The sequence below is a fragment of the Oryctolagus cuniculus genome, chromosome 1, assembly GCF_964237555.1.
Source record: "Oryctolagus cuniculus chromosome 1, mOryCun1.1, whole genome shotgun sequence".
NCBI lineage: Eukaryota > Metazoa > Chordata > Mammalia > Lagomorpha > Leporidae > Oryctolagus > Oryctolagus cuniculus.
In genome coordinates, this window is record NC_091432.1 from 29,641,084 (window position 1) to 29,663,793 (window position 22,710).

At 46.5% G+C, this 22,710-nt stretch overlaps 1 protein-coding gene across 9 annotated transcripts in view; it reads right to left on the reverse strand.

The window, feature by feature from the left end:
• PRR5L (proline rich 5 like) overlaps window positions 1–22,710 on the reverse strand; it is a 203,472-nt gene that overhangs the window by 105,978 nt on the left and 74,784 nt on the right. The window contains exon 1 of one of the 9 annotated variants that reach the window (XM_070071463.1): window positions 15,531–17,954. The exons of 6 other annotated variants lie outside the window; for them this stretch is intronic. The gene's annotated coding sequence lies outside the window, so the exon portion shown is untranslated. Of the gene's footprint in view, window positions 1–15,530; window positions 17,956–22,710 lie in introns of those variants that run through there. 2 more of the 9 variants (XM_070071456.1, XM_051852386.2) reach the window with 2 other exon arrangements.

The following is a 22,710-nucleotide window of genomic DNA, read 5'->3' on the forward strand; positions in this document are numbered from 1 at the left end:
ATTACCCAATAGGCCGCAATGGCCAGAACTGTGCCGATCCGAAGCCAGGAGCCAGGAGCCTCTTCCAGGTCTCCCACATGGGTGCAGGGGCCCAAGGATTTAGGCCATCTTCTACTGCTATCCCAGGCCACAGCAGAGAGCTGGATGGGAAGTGGAACAGCCAAGTCTCGAACCAGCACCCATATGGGATGCCGGCGCTTGAGACCAGGGCATCAACCCACTGCACCACAGCCCCAGCCCCAAGCCTCCCATTGATTTCTTTGAAAACCTCTGCCCCCAGCATCCAGGCTGTGTTTCTTGGAGAAAGAATGTGTTGTGTTGCTTTTTCCTCATAGCAGCCAGGATCAGGCCTGCAAGGCTGGCAGGTGGAGGAGATGGCTCACTAGGTGGAAAATGCAAATGAATTCCACTAAGGCTCCTACCTTTGACCTTGAAAAGGGAAGTCACATTAGGCACTCAACCTAAAATAAAGAAGTGGGCAGCTTATGACCCTGGAGCTTCCAGGAAAAAGCCATTCTGAGTGTAAATAATAAAGAAGTCAAAGAAAACTGAGCCACACTGTCTGATGTGACTGCCTGGAAAGGCCAGTCCCCAGGGAAGTGAGAGAGTCAGTGCCTTCCCCACACACACTTCAGAAGGTTCGGCAGTCAGGGGGCCCAGCGTGGGACTCCTTCCCCGGGTCATGAACACAATAATGAGGACCCTCTGCCCTTGTACGTCACTGTCAGAACTTGACAGATCCATTCTCTAATTCCAGTCAGAGAGATCTCCCTAATGATGATGAAGATGATCAAGATAGGCTAACTGGGTAGCAAGTACTTCACTTGTATCATCTCACTGTCTAGACCTTGAATGAAATAGAGTGTATCAGACGCATCACATTCTGGGGAAGCATGCCTCTTTCAAGGGCACTCGTGTCTGGAGAGACAAGTATATGGTGAGTTTCATACTGCAGGTGGCACTTAAATCGCTTGGAAGCTCCTTGTGTGACCCCCCCATGCCCACCCAGGGGAAGGTGCTGTCACCATCCCTATCTCACATAGGAAGACGTGCACACGTCACATGTTTATCTTATCTGAGGTCACACGGCTTGTGAAAGGGGTTGCCCACAGAGTCCAGGGCCCACAACCACTCATTGCTGCAATGCCTTCAGAAGCTCGCCATCGTGCCTACAGGGTGGGGAACACCCAGCCCACAGACCTTAGAGACCCACAAAACCATTTAGTCTGGCCCCTCCCGGGCAACCACAGGCAGTACTCTATAGCAGGCGGATTTTGCAGTTGAGAATTTCACATGGCCCATAAACAATTTTTTTTTTTTGACAGGCAGAGTGGACAGTGAGAGAGAGACAGAGAGAAAGGTCTTCCTTTGCCGTTGGTTCACCCTCCAATGGCCGCCGTGGCCGGTGTGCTGCGGCCGGTGCATTGCACTGATCCGAAGCCAGGAGCCAGGTGCTTCTCCTGTTCTCCCATGCGGGTGCATGGCCCAAGGACTTGGGCCATCCTCCACTGCACTCCCTGGCCACAGCAGAGAGCTGGCCTGGAAGAGGGGCACCCGGGACAGAATCCGGCACCCTGACTGGGACTAGAACCCGGTGTGCCGGCGCCGCAAGGCGGAGGATTAGCCTATTGAGTCACGACGCCGGCTCAAACAATGTTATAAATATCCAAATGGCTCTTGGCAGGAGGAAGGCTCCCACCCCTGTTAGAATAAATCCCCAAGCCCCATCCTTCCACCCTCACCTCCAACCACTCTGCACACCAACTCACTGGGCTGCATTTGTTTCCTCCACTATCACCTTTCCTTCCTGGCCCTGGACCTTTACACATGCTATGCCCTCTGCAGGAAATATTTCCCACCCACACACTCTCACTCTCGCTTCATTTGCTCAGAGAGGCCCTCCTTGCCCCCACCCCTGCACCAGTTCCTAACACCTGAAGCATACCCTCCCCATCTCCTTTGTAATCTTATCACCATCTACCTCAATAAACAACTGCAGAATTATCTGTTACAGTTTTTGTGAGGTTCATACCAGTAGGCACTGTGCCTGTCTTATTGACAGGTACACTCCCAGGGCTGATTATAGTCTGGCTGACTATAGTGAATCCCAGAGGTATTCACTGAACAGGTGAAGGAGTCCACTATCTGCAAGGCATCACTGCACGGAGACACAGGAACCCATAAGCAAATGTCAGCCCAGAATACTGACAACCAAAATGACACAGGGCTTCCCCATGCTTAAAGATAGTGGTACTGCAATTTGACCAACCTGAGTTTGAATCCAGCTTCTACAGTTTATTAGCTGGGTGAGTTTCTCACTCTCTAAATTGCAGTTTCCTCATCTGTCGTATGAATGTAACATTTAGCTCTCTGTTGTTAAGATTAAAATGTTGGGGCCAGTGTTGTAGCATATCAGGTAAAGCCACTGCCTATGATGCCGGCATCCCATATGTGTGCCAGTTCTTGTCCTGGCTGTTCCACTTCCTATCCAGCTCCCTGCTAATGCACCTGGGAAAGCAGTGGAAGATGGCCCAAGTGTATAGGCTCCTGATACCCATGTGGGAGGCTCAGATGAAGCTCCTGGCTTTACCCTGGCCCAGTCCTGACCATTGCTGCCATTTAGGGAATAAATCTGCAGATGGATGATATTCTCTCTCTCTCTTTCTCTCTCTCTCCTCTCTTTTTCTCTCTCTCTTTCACATAAATAATTTTTTAAAAAAATAATTTAATGGGAGAACTTTAACCATGGTCTGGCCCACAGTAAGGCCCCAAAATGCTGTAGCTAATTTTAATGTTTTTATATGGCACTGCATTCTTCACAGAATGCTCTTAACCTCCAAAGGCAGCAGGTGGCTGGGTGTGGGGACATGGGCAGGCACATATGCTGCTGGAGGAAGGACAGAGGGAAATCTGACACGAGCTCCCAAAATGACAAAGGTCATACTCTCTGACCCAGCGATTCTATTTCCAGGAGTTTTACTCCAAGTGTGTCAAGTGGCTTATGCAACAGGGTTTTTAAACAGTGACAGATTGGAAATAACCTAAAAGCTCACCAACTGGTTGTGTCATCTAGGAGACCCATACCCTGAAATAGTACACAGCTCTAAGAAAGGAGAAAGTTCTTTGTGTACCAACTGAGTACACTCCAGGGGATGTTTTGAATGCAAAAACACAGAACTGGGTGTGTAATATGTTTCCATGCACATAAAAAGAAAAAAATTAAAGAGAGCAATGACATGTTTCATTGCGTGTGCATAAAGTATTGTTGAAAGGACGAAGCAGAAAATGACAGCACTGGCCTTCCCCAGGGCAGAGAGCCTTCTTGGGCTTTTTGAGTTTTTTACTGTTGTTGCTTGTTTAAAGATTTATTTTATTTATTTGAAAGCAGAGTTAGAGAAAGAGACTCTTCTAGCCACTGGTTCACTCCCCAAATGGCAGCAACAGTTGGGGCAGGGCTAGGCTGAAGCCAGGAGCCTGGAAGGCCATCTGGGTCTCCCACATGGGTGGCAGGGGCCCAAGCTCTTGGGCCATCTTCCCTGCTTTTCCAGGTACGTTAGCAGGGAGCTTCAGCAGCAGTGGAGCAGCCAGGACCTATGTGGGATGCTGGCATTGCAGGGGGAGGATTAACCTGCTGCACCACAATGCCAGCCTCACTTTTTTGAGTCATAAAACTTGATGGAGGGGCCGGCGCCGTGACTCACTTGGTTAATCCTCTGCCTGCAGCGCCGGCATCCCATATAGGTGCTGGGTTCTAGTCCTAGTTGCTCCTCTTCCAGTCCAGGTCTCTGCTGTGGCCCGGGAGGGCCCAGGTGCTCCTGCAGACCAGGAGGAAGCACCTGGTTCCTGGCTTCAGATCAGTGCAGCGCCGGCTGTAGCAGCCATTTGGGGGATGAACCAAAAGAAGGAAGACCTTTCTTTCTGTCTCTCTCACTATCTGTAACTCTGTTAAATAATAAAAAAAAAAAAGCTTGATGGGCCCCTGCACCTATGTGGGAGACCCGGAAGAAGCCCCTGGTTCCTGGCTTTAGACGAGTGCAGCCATTGCAGCCAACTGAGGAGTGAACCATTGGATAGAAGACCTCTCTCTCTCTCTCTCTCTCCCCCTCTCCCTTTCCCTCTCCCTCTCCCTTTCTGCCTCTCCTCTCTCTGTGTAACTCTGACTTTGAAATAAATAAATAAATCTTTAAAAAAAATAAAACTTGAAAACACCTTAGTATCTACATTGGTTTCAGTCCCACCCCTTCCCAGATATACAAATTTTTTTTCAAAGATTTATTTTATTTATTTGAAAGACAGACTTACAGAGAGAGGTAGAGACAGAGAGAAAGGTCTTCCATCTGCTGGTTTACTCCCCAGATGGCCGCAATGGCGGAGCTGCGCTGATTGGAAGCTAGGAGCCAGGAGCTTCTTCCGGGTCTCCCACGTGGTTGCAGGAGCCCAGGGACTTGGGCCGTCTTCTACTGCTATCCCAGGCCATAGGAGAGAGCTCAATCAGAAGAGGAGCAGCCGGGACTAGAACTGGTGCCCATATGGGATGCCAGCGCTTCAGGCCAGGGCATTAACCTGCTGCGCCACAGTGCTGGTCCTCCAGATATCCAAATTTGAGGATCCACAAATCCCATATATCAAATAATACAATATTTGTATGGAACCTGTGCCCATCGTCCAGTATACTTTACATCATCTCTAGGTTACTTATAAAGCCTGATGCAACATCAACGCTAGGTAAGTGACTTTTATATTGTATTATTCAGGAAATAATGACAAGGGGGAAAGATACATGTTCAGTAACGTTTTTAGTCCTTGGTTGGTTAGATCTGCCACTATGGAGGGTACACTCATTTAGATAAATAAATAAAGATAATATTGACTTCCCTGAGCCTCTCCCCACCAATTGAAAAAGGCAAAAAAAAAAAAAAAAAGTTATATGACGCTGTCCAATTTGTTCAGTCATTCAGCTGTAAGGAGATCAGGACTCAAATTTAACTTTTGATCCCTAGTCGGTGCCCTATCAATTATAATTCATTCCTCTTTTGTTCATTCAACACAAATGTATTTATTCAGCACTAATTCCACAGAAGGAGCTCTCTCGAGCAAGGACACATGGGCTAGGAAATAAACATTAGTAGGAAAAAAAGGATAAAAGGAAGAACCAGGGATTTTCAAATCTATTTGCTTGTTTACTGCACATCACAAGCTGACCAAAGAGGCAGAGTGTGAACGTTCACAGTGAGTGAGGCTGGCACGTGTGCAGAGTGAGCCTGTCTTCCCAAGACAACACCTGTTTAGTTGAAAGGCGGCCCCTACTTCATCCAATCTTATTTTTGCCATCTAAGAGTACAAATTATTCAAAGAAAAGCCACAAATCCAGATCCTTCAGACTGTGAAATCACCTGATTTCTCAGTATTGACAACTAACTCATCAGACCCACCAGCCAACCCATGCTTTTGAGACCAGATACATAGCTGGTGATCTTTCTTTTGTCCCCTAACAGATAGGACCACCAGGCTTTGCAGCTCTTTTACACACAGCCTAACCCAGGTACAACTTAAGCCTCCACTCACAGCCTCTGTGGTCTGGGTTCTATTGACTAGCCAGTATATTAAGGGCTCGGCCTAGCTGATGATCACGATTATCTGATGACCATGATTATCTTTTAACACAGCAGCTATGCTTCCAGGCCCTATCCCAGGAGATGCACCCATGGGCACCTTAGAGAAACTGGACAGGAGGTTAGGCCCCCAAAAAAGCAGATTTTCAAAAGCAGCAGGTCCACTTTGTCAAATTCATTGCTTACCATAGCTAGAAGGGCCATTATAAATACTACTGCTGATTAGCTTAAGAGTAACAATCTCCTGTCAGAGGCTGGCCAGGATGGCCAGGATAGTGCCAAGCCTCTCTTTGCATCTGTCCTCCTAGTTTATCTCCAAGCTAAACCGATGAGTTAGGTTCTACTATTCCCACTTGGCAGATGAAGAAACTGAAGCCCTCAGGATTCCCTTGCCCGAAGACAGAAGACCAAAGTGTAAGAGGTTCCAAGAGCCAAACCCTATGTGAAACTAAGGTCCTGAACACCACCGTGGGTACCGCACATACCGCACACCCCTTCCCTTCCTTGGCATCACCAGCAGCAGCCTCCCTCACACAGCCAGCGATCACACTGTCATTTACAGGAAGGAAGCTTCCTTTCTTTCTGGCACTCATCAAGTGAGCCGAAGTCAATGCCTTTTTTACTTGTTCGGTGTCTGACCAGCCCTAATCAAAGGGACGTTTTCTTTAAGCAAAGTCCTTGCCTATCTTGTTCACTGCTGTATTCTCACATTGAGCTCAGTGCTGGGCATACTCAATTCGTATTTTTAAATGATGGTATGAAAAAAATGACTTTCGAGTCTCCAAGAAAAGTGACCTTCTCATTTCTGAGGGACCAGAAAAATTCTCTTCACTGCTTACTGAGCTCAGGTTCATCTAAGCATGATTGTACATAGGTATGTGGGCCTGGCCCACATGGGCAAGGAATCCTGGGTCTGTTTGCCAGTCATGGAGCCTACAAGGCTGGCAGAGTAGTGGTGTAGGCTGCACAGGCCAGCATGCTTGATCAAGGACAAATCTTCACAACTCACTGCCCAAGGGATGGACACTGAGTCCTACAAACAAGAAAAGGCAAAGGGTAAAGTCTGGACTATGGTCAAAGGAACAACAGGAAGCATGAGGCAACTTTCTCAGGGCTCCGCTGGAAATCAAGTATAGACAGAGGAGTCTGGGAGTCCAAATGTGTGTACAGTAATAAATATTAATGCATACAGGATGCAAGCTCTATTTGCTGAATGCCCAGAAGACTCAGAACATTGACAACTTAATTTCACCTAGGAGTTATTATATCATCACATCATTGTGTCACTCAAATCACTGTATAATCACCAGAAAAACCCCCTGCTTTGGTACAAGTTAAGCAAAACCGTGGGAAACAACCACACTTCTTATTTACTCATTGGAAGTCCCACATTATGAGTCGAGTGTCTTGGAGTGCAAATCGTTTGGGTGTGGTCCAGAAACACCATCCGCAGTAAGCCTGCAGTGCCCACCCAATGATAAGCCAAAAAGTCTAGACACAGCCGGTAGCTAAGACTGACCATAATAAGAGCAATTACATTTCTCACGTCACATATATAAAACCGTAGTGGGTAAGATGGCAGTCAAAAGCTACTGTCTGGCAGCCAACCAGAATCTGAAGTGTGGGAAAATGTGCTCTAGATTAAAATAGGGTGCTTGTTAAAAATGAGCTTGACTCCCCTCTCATTGCATAAAGAAGATGAAAGGCTTTTTCATAGGAAAATGAGATGAAGGGAAAAGTATAGAGTCAGGTATACAGACCACTGAAAAGGGGAGCAGAAAACTGGGCGAGCAGGGGGCACAGAAAGGATAGGATAGACTCATGGAGGTCATGTGTCCCATTCAAGTCTGTTTAATGTAACTAAAAAAGTCCACCGCGTGCCAGGATCTGAGGAAAGAAAGGCAGGAATGGGCAAAGAACAAAGGAGTTGCCCCGAGGGAGCTCAGGGCCTCCAAGGAAATACCCGCAAGGACTACCAAAAACTCAACTGGATGTGAAGAGGGATGGCTGGGACAGCATTGAGACAGAAAGCTTAAACCACATTCTAGAGTTACAAGACAGAGCTAATGAAAGGGCAACCGAAAACTATGGGTTCTTCTTTTCCCTTGCTCAATACTCTGAAGAACATAAATACTGAAAATGGGAAAGGAAATTTAGAGAGGGGGGAAAGCAGGCTTTCATAGGTAAGAGCTTTCAAAGTTCAAGGTGTATGCAAGGTCTTCCCTGTGAAAGACCAGGATAGGGTGAAAAGACCATGCTTTAACAAATGTCTGTGAGCACCTAATATCCTGGCCCCAAAGATGAGCCAGATATGGTGCCTCCTAACTATAAAAATCATTTTGGGGGTCTGTGCTGTGGTGTGGTGGGGGGTTAAACCTCTGCTTGCAGCACCAGCATCCCATATGGGCACCGGTTCAAGTCCCAGCTTCTCTACTTCTGACCCAGCTCCCTGCTAATGTGCCTGAGAAAGCAGCAGAGGCCCTTGGACCCATACCACCCACATGAGAGACCCAGATGAAGCTTCTGGCTCCTGGTTTTGGCCTGCCCAAGCCTTGGTAATTGCAGCCATTTGGGGAGTGAACCAGCAGATGGAAGATCTCTATCTCTCCTCTCTCTCTCTCTCTCTCTTTGAAATTCTGACTTTCAAATAAATATTTTTTAAAAAAATAATCATTTCAAAATGGGAATAGTGATTGGTCACAATTGTAGAATGACAGGCAGGTGAATAGGAGGAATACCAAATTCAATGCTGGCAAGGGCTAAGGCAGAGAGCATGACCTGGGTGAGAGAGCCAGTGGGGGCTCAATGAGGTGGAGTGAGATGGGATGCAAACTAAAGAGCATCCTCAATCTTCTTTCATCTTTAAGAAAAGCTGGAGACCTGAGTTTACATGTCCATTCTTCCAACTTTTAAATACTGGGAAATTTTTTTTTCAAAACATGAGGCAAGCCCAGCATTGTATGTCTGATGTCAAAGTGTAGTCCATGGGTTGCTAGTTCCAGACCCTTACATTGTGCTTAGTGGAGAAAAGGGCAAAAGGAATGATGAGGAAATAGACTGAGGCTGCAGAGGTAGGCCTAAGATAAAATGAATACAGTCCTGGGAAAATCACTGAACCAATAAAATCAAACACCTATTATACCACTCCTGTGGCATGATATTCACCACCAACACAGCACTGTACAGTGTTTACAGCTCTCTGTCATGTTATCTTATTCGATCCCTCTCACAACCCTAAAAGGCAGACATTGTTTCTGTATCAGAACATTTAAGCAACTGGCCTGTGGTCTCAACCATGGAGGGACAATGGAAATCAAGGCTGGGACTTCTGGTTATCCAGATTCTCCAAGAGAACTCTAAGCTATCTTCATGACCTCTCCATTACTTACTTACAGCAATTCCCCCTATATCTGGGATATGTTCCAATAATACCAGTCATGCCTGAAACTACCAATAGTACTGAACTCTACATATACCATGTCTTTTCCTATCCACACAGGTCAATGTCAAGTTTAATTTATAAATTAGGCACAAGAATAAATGAATAATAGCAGAATAGAACGATTACAACAATATACTATAATAAAAATCTGCACTTTAAGGACATTACTAAGTAAAATTAGAGTTACTAGAATACCAAGACAGTCAATCTAATACCCAAAACAGCTACCCGGTGACTAATGAGTGGGTAGCATATATAGCATGGATACTCTGGACAAATGACTGACTCATGTACTGGGGGGATGGAATCAGATGGCATGAGATTTCATCATGCTACCCAGATGGTATGCAATTTAAAATTTACCAAGTGTTCATGTCTAGAATTTCTTATTTAGTATTTGTAGACTGCACTTGAACATAGATCACAGAAACCATAGATAAGACAAATATGCTATATATAGAGATTCCTGGGCCCTCCTCTGGTGCTTCTGATACATTAGGCCCTTCTAGACATCTTCCAGGTAATTCTGAGGTACAACACTGATCTAGACCAATGTCCTCACCCAGGGGTGACTTTGCCCCCAGAAGATATTTTTGGCAGTCATTACTAATGGGGCGAGGGGAGTAGAGGAAGCTGGGAGGGGGGGCCTCTGGTGAGTAGAGACCAGGGACACTGTTATACACCCCCACAGTGGGCAAGACAGCCCCAGCACAAAGAAGCTGAACCCAAAATGTCAACAGGGCCAAGGCTGAGAAACTGTAAGACTCCAGTGCCTGGGAACTCACACTGCGATCTGAGACTCAGTATGATGGTCGTCACCTGACAGTTCGCCAGAGATGGAGGCCCAGCCCAGATCCACTGAACAGAGCTTGTGAAAGAACCAGATCCCTTGGTGACCCCTGCTTCTCCGAGCAGCTTGGCTCTGCTCTACGCTTCTCCGGCCACCACAGAAATGTTAGGACAGAAAGGACTCTCAGTGGCAGGCCAGACTCACTGTTGTGTAGGTAGTTGGGAAAACAGGTCCAGAGTAACCAAGCGACTTGTCCCTGGTAACACAGCTTGTCACGATACAGCTGAGACCACATTCCCAACCTCAATTCCCCAGACCTGTGTGGTCTCCTAGGTTCCAGTTAGGATAAAACGTGGGCTTATTCAACCCCTCTGCCTCTCTGCGAAAGCACTACTGATGTTTGGGAGTGGGAAGGTGTCACAAAGGCTTTTTGGAGATCTGAAAGGAATCTGATGTCTTGAACAATTAAAAAAAAAAAAAAATCTCCAACCCCACAGGGGATTACGGTGTCTGCCCACTAGTTCTGCCTCTAGATACTAGGTAAGGAAAATACAGTGGCGTCCGGCAGCCAGCATGATGAAGCAGAGTTCTCCAAAAAGAGAGCAGCAAGGAGTGCGGTCTCCCCAAGACAGCTGGGGAATGAGGCCAGAACCAGCTCTGAAACAGAGCTGCAAATTACACAGGGACGTAAAAGGGTTTGTGCAGAGATTTACCCTGCCGGGGTCACAAGCAGGTTGTGACAGGGCTTGAGGTGGCTCATTTCAGACCATTACAGACACACATCGCAGCCAACTTCTGCACCATTGTCCTTGGGAAGAAGATTTAAAAAAAAAAAAATAAAGAATTCTCCCAGTCTTCTCCCAGGCTCTCCTGAGGCTGTCACACTCCCCTGTTCTGAACCAGCCACAGGAGGCCAACGTGGTCCCTGAAGCCTTCTCCTTGCTGGAAACGCAACTGCTGTCAGAGATGGCTTCAACAAAACCCAGGACGTGGTCTGTCAAAAGGAACCAGCAAAGCTGGAGGAGGTTCTGTGCCCAAGTTAAAGTAAGGAGAGAAGCAAGAAATAGGAGGAGTAGCTCACCTCTGGCACCCAAAAAAGTGAAACTTAAACACTGAAGTATGCAAGAGAGAAACTGCACCGACATCTCACAACTGAGAAGAGGGGAGGAGACCGAATACAGGAGCAAATATGGAGTTTCATGTAGTACAGAATCATATGCAATGTATATGGTACAAAGCGTTAAGATAGGTTGTTTGGACAGTGGGAGGAGTGGACTTTTACCAGATCTTCCCATAGGCCTTAGTCAAGAGGAAGAAAGAGAGGGATTGGGTGAGTCCCACCATTCTCCAAATCCCTTCTGGGTTTACTCACTTCACTGGGTAGCTCTCCTGAGGCTGACAGGGCCAGCTGACCCCAGCTGTGAGTCTCTGCTTTTTAATGAAGCCAGGACATAATAATGTCATTTATTATCCTACTACAGAAATGTAATACTTTACAAAGGATGGGAGGGAAGGCAAAGAGTGTTCTCTACACATTTGAAAAAATACATAAAAGCCTCTAAAATCCCAGAATACGTTACAGCTGGAAACATAGCCAGTTTAAAAAAAAAAAAAAAAAGCCAGCTTAAATTTAATAGACCGTTTAAATTCCTACTTGATGGTAATTAGAGAGCAAGCAGTATTTCTTTAAACGCTGCTAGACAGAACTTAATCCAATTTAGGTAATCACTAACCTTTACTTTTTTCCTCTCTCCCTCCCCTAAATGAAATCCAAGGTTGATCTACAAAGGCCATAAATTGGCAAAGCATAAGAAAAGAATATTTAAAGAGACAGAGATTGGGTGACTGCTGCCTCAAAGGGCCAAGTCCAATTAAAACGGGAACAGGTCTCACAGACTCCCTAATTTATATTGATTGTAAACCAGAGAAGGCCCCCTGAGGGAGGGGAGCTACTGACTTCCCTCCTTTTCCCCTCTGGGAAGCCTTTGACATGACAGGTTTCCCCTCCCAAGCCAGAGCTACCCATTCTCTACATTCACAATACACCCAGGTCTGGACTGTCTTCTTCCTGGGAGGAACTACTATCAGAACTAGCCAGACTGTCCCTCCAGTCTCCATTGTTCATCCATCTCCTGTCTCTTCATTCTAGAGTCCCTGCATGCTCTGGCATTGACTTCTGATCCAGAAACTTCCATAGGAGCTGTTAGGACCTTCCAGAGAACTTGGGACCTTGGGTTCTTCATAGAAGGCCTTCAAAAGTAGACATCAAAATGTCCAGGGAAGGGTAGACATCGTGACACAGAAAGTTAAGCTCCTAGCATCCTGTATCAGGGCACTGAGTCAGTCCCACCCTCTCCAATTCCAATCCATCTTCCTGCTGATGTGCCTGGGAAGGTAGCAGATAATGCCCCTAGTACTTGTGTCCCTGCCACCCACATGGGAGGCCTGGAGGAAATTCCTGGCTCCTGGCTTCCCAGCTCTAGCTGTTGCAGGCATTTGAGCAGTGCACCAGTAGTTGGAAGAGTTCTTGTTCTCTTTCTCTCTCCCTCTGTTTCTCTGCCTTTCAAATAAATAAATCTTTAAGAAAAAAAAAAAAAGCTTTGAAAAAATGTACAGGAAAGAACCAAGGATGTAAGTTTATGACTGTGTGACACTGGGAAAGGACAAACCTCTCTGATCCTCTGTTTTCTCATTTTAAAATACAGAAATAATATCTTCCTTCCCAGATTGCTGAGAGTACCATCACCATAGCTATACCTGGCTCTCAGCAGTTGTCCAATAATAAGTAAATAAGTTGGCTCATTTGTTCCAGCTGTGCAAGTTTCAGAGTAAAGCTAGGATCCACAGGCTCTGCCAAAAATGTGAATTAAATCAAGTTCACCTCTGATGCCCTCTCATTGCTAAGCATCTTCTACACCCCTAGCCTCCTTCTTGCTTTCCCTATAAAACAGCACTTTCTACTAATCAGGGTATAATGCTCTGTATTGCCAAATCCCCAACCCCAAGTCCTGTACAAAATCCACAAAATATTCTACTTCCGAATTTCAGCAACTGAACTATTCATTCACACTAACTTGATAACAAATAACCATTTCTGTGGTATTGTCTAAACTTAGCATGTATTTACACTTTGTACACAGTCAGGCAACTCCATGACAGATACCTTAGGAATCTTTTGGATAGACTTAGGGGCCATTTTTTAGATCAATCCTGCATTGGTGTAGTTCTGCAAAAAGGATTAGAAGGAAAAAGATATTCAAGAAAGATTTCCACATATTTTACTTCGTTAAGGGCAGTAGAAAAGAAATGACCACAGGCAAATAGACACATGCACTCCTACAAATCATTAGGATACAAATATCTGAAGGAGGGAAAAAAAGGGTGGGGAGAATCCACAAAGTGCTTACTGAGTTTCGTCTTCTCCAAATAAATGGCTTTAATGTTGAACATACATCAAGTAAATGGGCAAGCTGAAGTGTGGACTACCAGCAGATTTTCAGATAGTCAGTGTAACAGTGTTTGAAAGACAAGATTAAATTTTTTTCAATCATTGATTCACATTTCCTGACATAAAAAGGAGGCCACCAATTTAATCACTAATTAAATCAACAATTGAGGAGAGCTGAGGAACAAATCTGGAATCCATTCTCAGCTGAATCCCTGGATGTGCGTAGCCTTAGACAGAAGAATGAGAATTCTCTAAGCCTCACTGGTGTCACCTGAATGATGAGGACATCATGGCACCTGCATCAGTGTTAGGATTCCGCATATAATGCTATCCAAGTCTCTAAAGGCAGAGTTTAAAACATCACAGGACCTCAAGAGGGGTTTGCACTTCTCCCTCCCCTCTTTTTTTTTTTTTTAACACACATTACTGAAATCGCACCCACGGAAACAAATACCTGCCCACAGCCAGCCCTTCTGCACCAGAACAAAATGAGTTCCCACTGGTGAGAAACAAGCCAGTCTAAATGAAGCTGGGAGAGATAAGCCAATCTGGTTTTCTTAATTTATACCCTAAAGGTTCCAGCTGTTAGAAGCATCAATAAAACACTGAAAGAACAATGGCTGGTGATGAAAAACAAGACAACTTTGTGGATTGACCAAGCCTGGCTTCCTTCTTCTGCCAACCCTGCTTCCACAGAAGCAGCTCGGAACTGCTTCCTTGAATGGATTCCAGGGCTCTGCGCTGCACCCGGAGCAGACCAGCCAAGGTCGGCACAGAGCAGCATGGCAACCTTCCTCCCTCCCCACCAGGCGCTAAATTTCAAATGCTACTCAAAGAGTTTCTGCAAGCTCCGTTCCCCTTCCTGACTCGCCAGCTGCTTCGTGCTCTCAGTAGCAGCGCCTTGCACCCAAAGAGCCATTTACCGCAGCTCAGCGCTATGACATTTAGCCCTATGCAGGGCAATAAAATGTCATCGCTGCGACCCCGTGGAGGTCAGGACCACCAAAAGGAGGTCAAAAAACTGCAACCTCCGAGGCTTGCTCAGCAAGCGTCCTGGTGGGAGCCGGGGCAGGATAGAGTCAATCCGCAGGGGGCCCTGACTTGGTCCTTAGCTTGGGTTGTCTGAATTTGCCCATATCCTCTGGGCAACATATCAAGCCCGCCCAGGCAGAGATGTCCGGAGACTCCAGCCAGAGCTTTTCGCATGCGGGTTCCCGGAGCAGACTGGTGTGCAGCTGAGCTGCTGAGCCTTAGCTTTCCGTCCTGTGGGGCGCATCGCAGGACTGTAATTGAAACCTTGCACACCGCAGGCTCGCAGTGGCGTCTATAAATACTCGCCGCCTTTCTGCTGACAAACAAAGCGCCGTCTCCCGGCACCACGGGGAAGAGGCTGTGGCGGCTTGCGATCGAGGACTGGGGGTGGGCACAGCCTGGGGAAACCCGTCTCGCCAACCAGGGAGGCACCCCCCGGGCTATTCCTGAAGCACGATTCACTAGGCAAACAGCTTGGCGCGCACCGCCGGCAGCAGCCCCTAGAGAAAGGATCGGAGGGGGGTGGAGGAGAGCTGCAAGGAATGGTCCGAGCCGCCCACGTGGGGCTCCAGAGCGCCCCCTGCGCGTGATGAGCCTGCCGCGCACAGTAGGCGCGCAGAGGAAGCCTCTCTAAGCTAACGCGGCCGCGAAAGATAAAGTGGAAAGGCGATCTCGTGGACGCCCATGAGAGATGTCTGAGGGTTTCCTCGTGACTTGTCCCTGCGGGGGTCTCCTCGAGCTGCGCCCTGGCCCTCCCTAGCCTGCGGAGCGTGCGCGTCCAGCGGCGCACGGGACCAAGCGGCTTCCTCTCTTCTCCTCTCCCACACCTCCGTTCACAAACTACGAAACAGCCAGGAAAAGGCTGTTTCAGGATGCCACTCTTGCCCAGAGAGGAGAAAAACAAAAAGCAAATACGATCTGCAGCATCCTCCTCCCCACCCACACGGATCGCTCACCCACCGTGAACCGCCCACTGAGCGCGCGACCAGTCCCGCAGCCAGCCCACACCGTGGTCCCGCTCGCCAGCCTGCAGAGTCCGATCCTTAACCAGGATGCGGGATCCCCACCAAGCTGCCTCCCCCACCCCCTGATAGGACGCTTTCCGCAGCCACCACCGCCAACAACCCCCGTGCTCTCCAGATAGTTCGGAGCGATTTGTTTCTCAGTCCCGTGAGTTCGGGCCCTCCCGGGGATTCCCCCACTCACCCCGGTGGGGTCTCCGGCGTGAGTCACCCCGTGGCATGCACACCGGGCGCTCGCCTCCGTCCCACACTCCGCGCGCCCGGGAAAAAGTTTCCAGTCTTACTGAGAAAGTTTTCTGACCACAGAGAAACGAGCGACCTCCAGGAGGGACTGTGGCCACTGCGCTCTCCCCCGCCCCCTTCTCCCAGCTCTGCCTGCCACGGGGTCCGGTCCAGCCTCAGTGCCTTTCCGGCGAGAGCCTGCAGACGCGACGGGCGCGGAGCTCCTAGAGGCCGGCTGGTGACACGTTTCCCTCCTCTCTCTCTCGACTCGCGGCCTCCTCCCCGCCCCCTCCCGCCTTTCCTGTCCCGTGCACTTAGCTGTAGTTTCTCCCCAAGGGTCCTCACCGTCTTTCATCCCATTCTCCTCCGCCCCTGCAGCTGGGGCGAGGGGGAGAGGGCCTCTGCACTTAACATCGAGGGCAACAATTTGAGGAAATCCTAGCTCTTTGACTTAAAAAGTCGGGGAGGATGCAGCAGGTCAAGAGAGCTTGGTGCTGCGTTTGTCTCACCAGAGAGGAGATCTGACCCCCAAGATGGGAAACTGCCAAGAAGCCAAGAGCTGATTCTGCATCTCTGTAAAGGAGCTGGGCCGGGCAGAGTAAAGGTCTAGAGCCGGGAGTCTGTTTCTTGGTCGTGTGCTTTTTTCCTGGTAAGAAACAATCCCCAGACCAATTCCAGAAGGTGTTTTAAGTGTGTTCATAGAAATGTAATTCAAGTGAACTCTATGTCTGCCTCAGATTTGCAAAATTCTTTGAAGTGCCCAACTTCTGTTTCGGACTGCAGCTTTAATGAATTGGAGGGTCCTTCAAAGTTTGAAACCACAAAAAACCAACCAATCCAAACATGAAAAACAATGTAAAAGTATTTTCAAAACTTTTTTTTTTTTTGGCAGGTGTTGAGAATTTGATGCAGCTGTTTGCAAGACTCGCTGGCTTGCATAATTTCACCCTATGGCTGAGCAGGAAATCATTTTAAAAGGCTGCCCGATCACATATCACACATAGGCTTGGAAACCACAGTGACATTTGTTGAAGAAAAATATGTACAAGGCACTTGAAAAGTATGTGGAAAGTGGAATTAAATGGTAAATGAAAATCCATACATACGAGGGATCTTCAAAAAATTTGTGGAAATGAGTATTATGAAAAAACTATGCATGGATTTTATCCTTTTTTGCACTAAAATATACATATCTTTTAATTCTACTTTCCACGAACTTTTGAAAGTACCAAGTATGTGTCAAAACAAAGCATAACCATGACCTTACAAAACTTATGTTGTTGCTGAGGTGGGGTTGATGGCACCACGGGTGTCTCACTTGTCCCCTGCCATTAGATAAAAGGAAAGGATTCCCAACAGAAACCCCAGGAGAGGAAAGGCCTTTAAATGTCGTCCCAGGAATCACAGACCAGGAAAGGGACAGGCCACGGGCCTGGGGAAGAAAAGCTTGAGGTCTCCAAAGCATCTGCTCCAGGGCTTAAAGACCAAAGCCAGGAGCCGGAGACAACCTCTTCCTCTTCCTAGAATGCAGCACTGGCCAGGTTACTTAGCTTCACTGAGCGTCATTTACGCCTGTGTGGATGGGGGTACAAGCGGCTCTTAGAGCTGCTATGAGGATTTAATGAATTCAAAAAGAGAAAGCGTCTAGATTCCCTGCTGAGATTCCAAAGATGCCCAGCTATTACCATCCTCAGGCCTGGGACATGAAAAAGGAGCCAGTACTACAGAGCTGTAGAGAGATGGATTTGGGAGCATTTAGTCTAACCTCTCATCTTCCAATCTGTGTGCTATGAGGCCTACCTTATTCTATTTAAAATCGCAATTCTGTCCTCCTTCAACCCCTCATTCAACTATATTTTTTTTCCTATAATGTCTATCACCTTGGTACATAGTACATGATTGATTTTTTAAAAATTCTCTCTCTCTCTCTCTCTCTCTCTCTCTCTCTCTCTCTCTTTCTTCCTCCTACATCCAGGCTAGAACATCATCCCTACAAATGCACAATCATTTGTTTTGTTCACTGATGTTACCCAAGTTCCTAAAACAGTGTCAGACACATAGTATGTACCCACTAAGTAAAACACAAATGAATTCATTTAGCAGAGGTGGCACTGATTGCCTATGGGGGGACAGAGTATTGTTTGCAGTAAGAAAAAAAATTAATCTTCAGGCCTGTCCAAGGATGGAAGTGTTCCCTCCAGAAGAAGTGGGCTCCTGGGGGTAAAGTGAGGTATTCACACTGTGGGAGGATGAGCATCCCAGCTTGCTAGGGATGCCCTAGAAGATATTCAAGGACTAGAAGGGAGTTTAAAGAGGTGACAGTCTTTTCTAACCCTGAGAGTTGCTCATTTTATAAGCAAACTGTTCTTTTTTCTTTTTTTCTTTTCTTTTTTTTTTTTTTTGACAGGCAGAGTGGACAGTGAGAGAGAGACAGACAGAAAGGTCTTCCTTTGCTGTTGGTTCACCCTCCAATGGCCACTGCGCTGCAGCCAGTGCACCACACTGATGGCTGATCCAAAGCCAGGAGCCAGGTGCTTCTCCTGGTCTCCCATGTGGGTGCAGGGCCCAAGGACTTGGGCCATCCTCCACTGCACTCCCTGGCCACAGCAGAGAGCTGGCCTGGAAGAGGGGCAACCAGGACAGAATCCGGCGCCCCAACTAGGACTAGAACCCGGTGTGCCGGCGCCACAGGTGGAGAATTAGCCTATTGAGCCGCGCCGCCGGCCACAAACTGTTCTTAAAAAGAGTGGTAGCCAATATTTTCATGTACATATTAATAGCATGTATTAAAAAAACAGAATGTATTATACTTAACACTAAACGAATTTTAACCAGAATTCTGCTAATGGAATGAACATTGCCTTTTCTTACTAAGAAACAGAATTTTGTAAGGAGAAATCAGAACAAATCATTCTAGTGAAACATTGCCTTATGCAGGAGGAAACTCTAAGTGTCTACCATAAAACTTCCAGGCGCACTGCCTCTGAAATGGAGATTGGCCCAATCTAGCCCCTACTGACAGCATAGCCGTTGGGCAGCCGTTTCAGGGATAAGAATAGGCACCTGACCCAGGTGAAGCCAATTTATATATTTGTCCTGGGACACTGGCCGCAAAGGTGCTTTGGGGCAGATTCCATTTCAAGAATGTGAACACGCCCACACGTGTACTCACACACTCACACACACACACACACACACGAGTATGCAGAATAGAAGCTAAAATGACTTTTGCTCTGACTTTGAACTCTGGATTCTAGAAGCTGCAGAATGCCTATGGTCCAGTTGGATATACACTGTTATAATGCCACAGTGTCAACATTTTTCTGAATTACTTGTCAAAATTTAAAAATAAGAAAACAGGACTTGTGTTGTGTCATAGCAAGTAAAGCTGCCACCTATGACCCTAGCATCCCATATGGACACCGATTCAAGTCCCAGCTGCTCCACTTCCAATCCAGCTCCCTGCTAATGGCCTGGGAAAGGAGGGGGAGACAGCACAAGTACTTGAGCTCTGCCACCCATGTGGGAGACCTGGGAGAAACTCCAAGCTCCTAGCTTCAGTCTGGCCCAGCCCAAGCCATTGCAGCCACCAGAGGAGTGAACCAGAGGATGGAAGACCTCTCCCTCTCTCTCTGTGGCTCTGACTTTCAAATAAACAAACAAATCTTTTAAAAACTAAGAAGACATGTAAAACAATATGGATTTTCAACTTGCCTTGAAAAATCTGGAAGAGTTGGCCTAATTTTTCCTACAGGCTGGTAGGGCCAAGTTGGCTGCCTCTTTAGTGCTTTTCTCCCTTTTAGAGAGTACACACGCAGTTTCCAGCTTGCCACAATCCCAGCCACTCCCTCCTTCTCTTGTTTCTGGCCTGCTTCACCCGTTTCCCTGCCACTCCCGATGTGGCTAGAGAGGGGTGCTGGTGGTAGTTAGGAGGGGCCAGAGCTATGAGCAAGCAGAAATGATGCAACAGGATGACATGGGTTCAGACCACTTTTCCCCTAGCGGGAGAAATCATTTTTCAAACCACAGAATCTGAATCCTGCTGAGGTAAAGGAAGCTATGGGGTTGACAGAGAGGGAAGAAGTCAATAAGCCAGGGAGAAGCAGAGGAGCCAGCGTGGAGTTGCACTGGGGTCAGAACCACCTTTCAGTTCCTGTTCTGCCAGAAGCCTGATGTCTACTTTCCTGCGTTCCCAAGATAATGCCTGCCCACCCCATCCCCATTACTCACTTCTATCATCAAATTGCTTCATCAGACCAAGTTCAGGAAGGATTAAGTGACTGTCCAACGTTATACACAGGCAAGAAAGGACAAGGCAGGGATTTCTGATATGAATTCAGTGCTCTTTTATACTATGCTCTTCCTTGATCTGGTGAATTGATTCCAGCTCTAAATAACAAGGAAAATCACTTCAGTTTACTGAATCACAGCATCTAATACCTTAAGGATTTGGTACACAATAGGTGTAAAACAAATGTGTCAAACGTAGGTGTTCACGGACTGATTTCCAGTTCAGAACTCCTTCTACAATGCTGCAATGGCTTATATTTTATCATAAAATAATTCCAGTGAAGAAAAGCATCCTATCCTCCCATAAGTTTTCTTCTCATAGATAGAAAAGAGCAAAGCCCTATAAATCTAAGGTTCTGTTAATGCCAAGTACAAAGCAAATGAGGGGCACAGCTTGGGAGTGGGGCAGGTGGGCACTGCTGTGCAGTGAGTCAGGAGTCTGCTTGTGACACCTTCGGGTCCCAGCTGTTCTGCTCTTGTCTAGCTTCCTGCTAATATGACTGGGAAGGTGCCGATTACAGCCCAAGTGTTTGGGCCCCTTCTACCCATGTGGGAAACCATAATGGAATTCCTTGCTCCAGCTTTAGCCGGGCCCAGCCCTGACGGTTTCTGGCATTTGGAGAGTGAACCAGTGGATGGAAGATCTGTGTATGTGTGTGTGTGTGTGATTCTCTCTCTGTCACTCTGCCTTTCAAGTAAATAAATAAATTTTGCTTTAATGAGGAATACAGGTGGATCTCCCAGACACATGGTGCCTTGGAACAGTTTTTCAAATTCTCAGTGCTCTGATCATAAAATAAGTTAATGTAGTTACTCATGATAAACACAGATATATGTATAGAACTTGCATAAGTGTTCAATATACATCCACAGCACTGAACCATCCATAAAAACAGGACCATCTGAGAAATATGCTCTGCATCTGAGCTAACACCAGAGTGTAAAAACCTTTGGAATAGCAGGAAGATTTAGTACACAACTGGAAATAAGTTTGCCCTTATTCTTCCCTGTTAACTTTCACAGTAGGAAAACCGAGAACCTTAAAGTTTGCTTTTCTGGGGAGAATTTTGGAATGACATAAACAAAAAAAAATCATTCTATTGTCTTTCATTTTCGTCTTGATAGTAAACTATTTCTGGCATGTTAGGTTTTACTATCTTTGGTCTTTTGGCATTCTGCAGTATCTGTCCTCCATTCTAAAGGGGCTGCCAAGTCATTAAATCTGAATGCATTTTGAAAATAAATCCAATTCAGTTAGTTGGTTGACATAGATATTGGTTGGTCACTTATTTGTGCCAAGTTCTGGAGATGCAACAGTGAACAAGAAAGACACAGTCTGTACCATCAAGGAACAGAAGACAAACAATTAAATGGAAACAAATTCATAAAGGAGATCGTTTCAGGCTCCAATAGATGCTATGAAAAGGATAAAATAAGATACTAGGGTAACGAGGGAGGAAGAGAAGTGCCTTAGCTAGTACCATTGGGGAAGGTCTCTCAGGGAAGGTAACTTTGGAATTGAGACTTAAATAAGGATCAGAGACATCCAGGGGAACAGAAGAACTGCTCCAAACAGAAGAAATGGCCAGGACAGAGGCTCTGTCTAATTATACAGGGAGAAGGAAGGCCCCTATGGTGGAGGCATAGTAAACATGGAGAGGGGAACAAGATGAGTGCCAAGGAATAGATGAAGGTCAAAGCATGGTGAGCGTGGGAGGTCATGGTGAGGAGTGTGGTCACAGCAGGAAATCCCTGAAGGGTTTTAGGTAGGAAGTAATGTGATGCTCTTTCTACATTGGAAAGAGCGCACTGATTCTTGTGCGGTAGATGAAGTAAAAATAGGGCAAAAGTGAAGTTTGGCAATCTCTTTCAGCAGGTGCTTACCATAAATCAAGGAAAAGGTCATGATGCTTGGATTAGGTTTGGAACAATGCTGATTTGTAAGACATGAAGGAACTAAAGAAACAGGACTTTCTGATGGATGGGATGTGTGAGGAAAGGAAAAGGGTCACAGATAATGCTTCATGTTTTTGGTGGAGCAACAGGGTGGAGAGTGATGCCATTCACTGAAATGGAAAAGATGCAAGGTGGAGAGTGATGCTAGAGCAATTGTTAGTTCTGCTTTATCCATGTTACATTTGAAATGTATGATTGAGAGCCAAGGAGGATATGGCAAACAGACTTTTGAATATATAAGGTAGCACCAAGCATTGAAAGACAAATTAGAGACCTCTCAACATATACAGATGGCATTGAAAACCAAGGGACTAAGTATGTTGCCTTGTAGAGTAAGTATAAACAGAGAATGGAAGCCAGGAAGTCTAACTATGGCTAGGAGAAGAGGAACAGCAGATGCACAAGAAGAAACAAGTGGCTAACGATATGGTGGGGGGGAAACCCACAGGAGCATGATATATAGAAGGCTAGAGAAGGAGGTGCTAGCAGAAATAGGAATGGGTCAAGCGGGCCAAATTCTGTTACAAGGTCAACTAAAAGGAGAACAGAGAATGAACTCTTCCTGGGGAAATGGAGGTCATTGGTGGCCCTGAAGTAGTGTAGGAGGAAGTTACATCAGAGTGAGCTGAGAGAGAGAGAGAGAAGGAGAGTTAGTTGAGGAAATAGGGACTATCAACCACTCTTTCAAAGAGTTTTGCTACAAAGGGGAGCAAAGAAATGGGTCTGAAACTAGAGGTGATGGATGATCAAGAGAAAATTTGTTGACTTGATTGCTTTGTTATTATTGAATGGGTAATAAATAGGAGGGCATATTTTGAGGGCATATGGGAATTATTCAGTAGAGAAGAGGAAGAGATTCATGTGAGAAATAAACCCTCTTTTGAATACATTCTCCA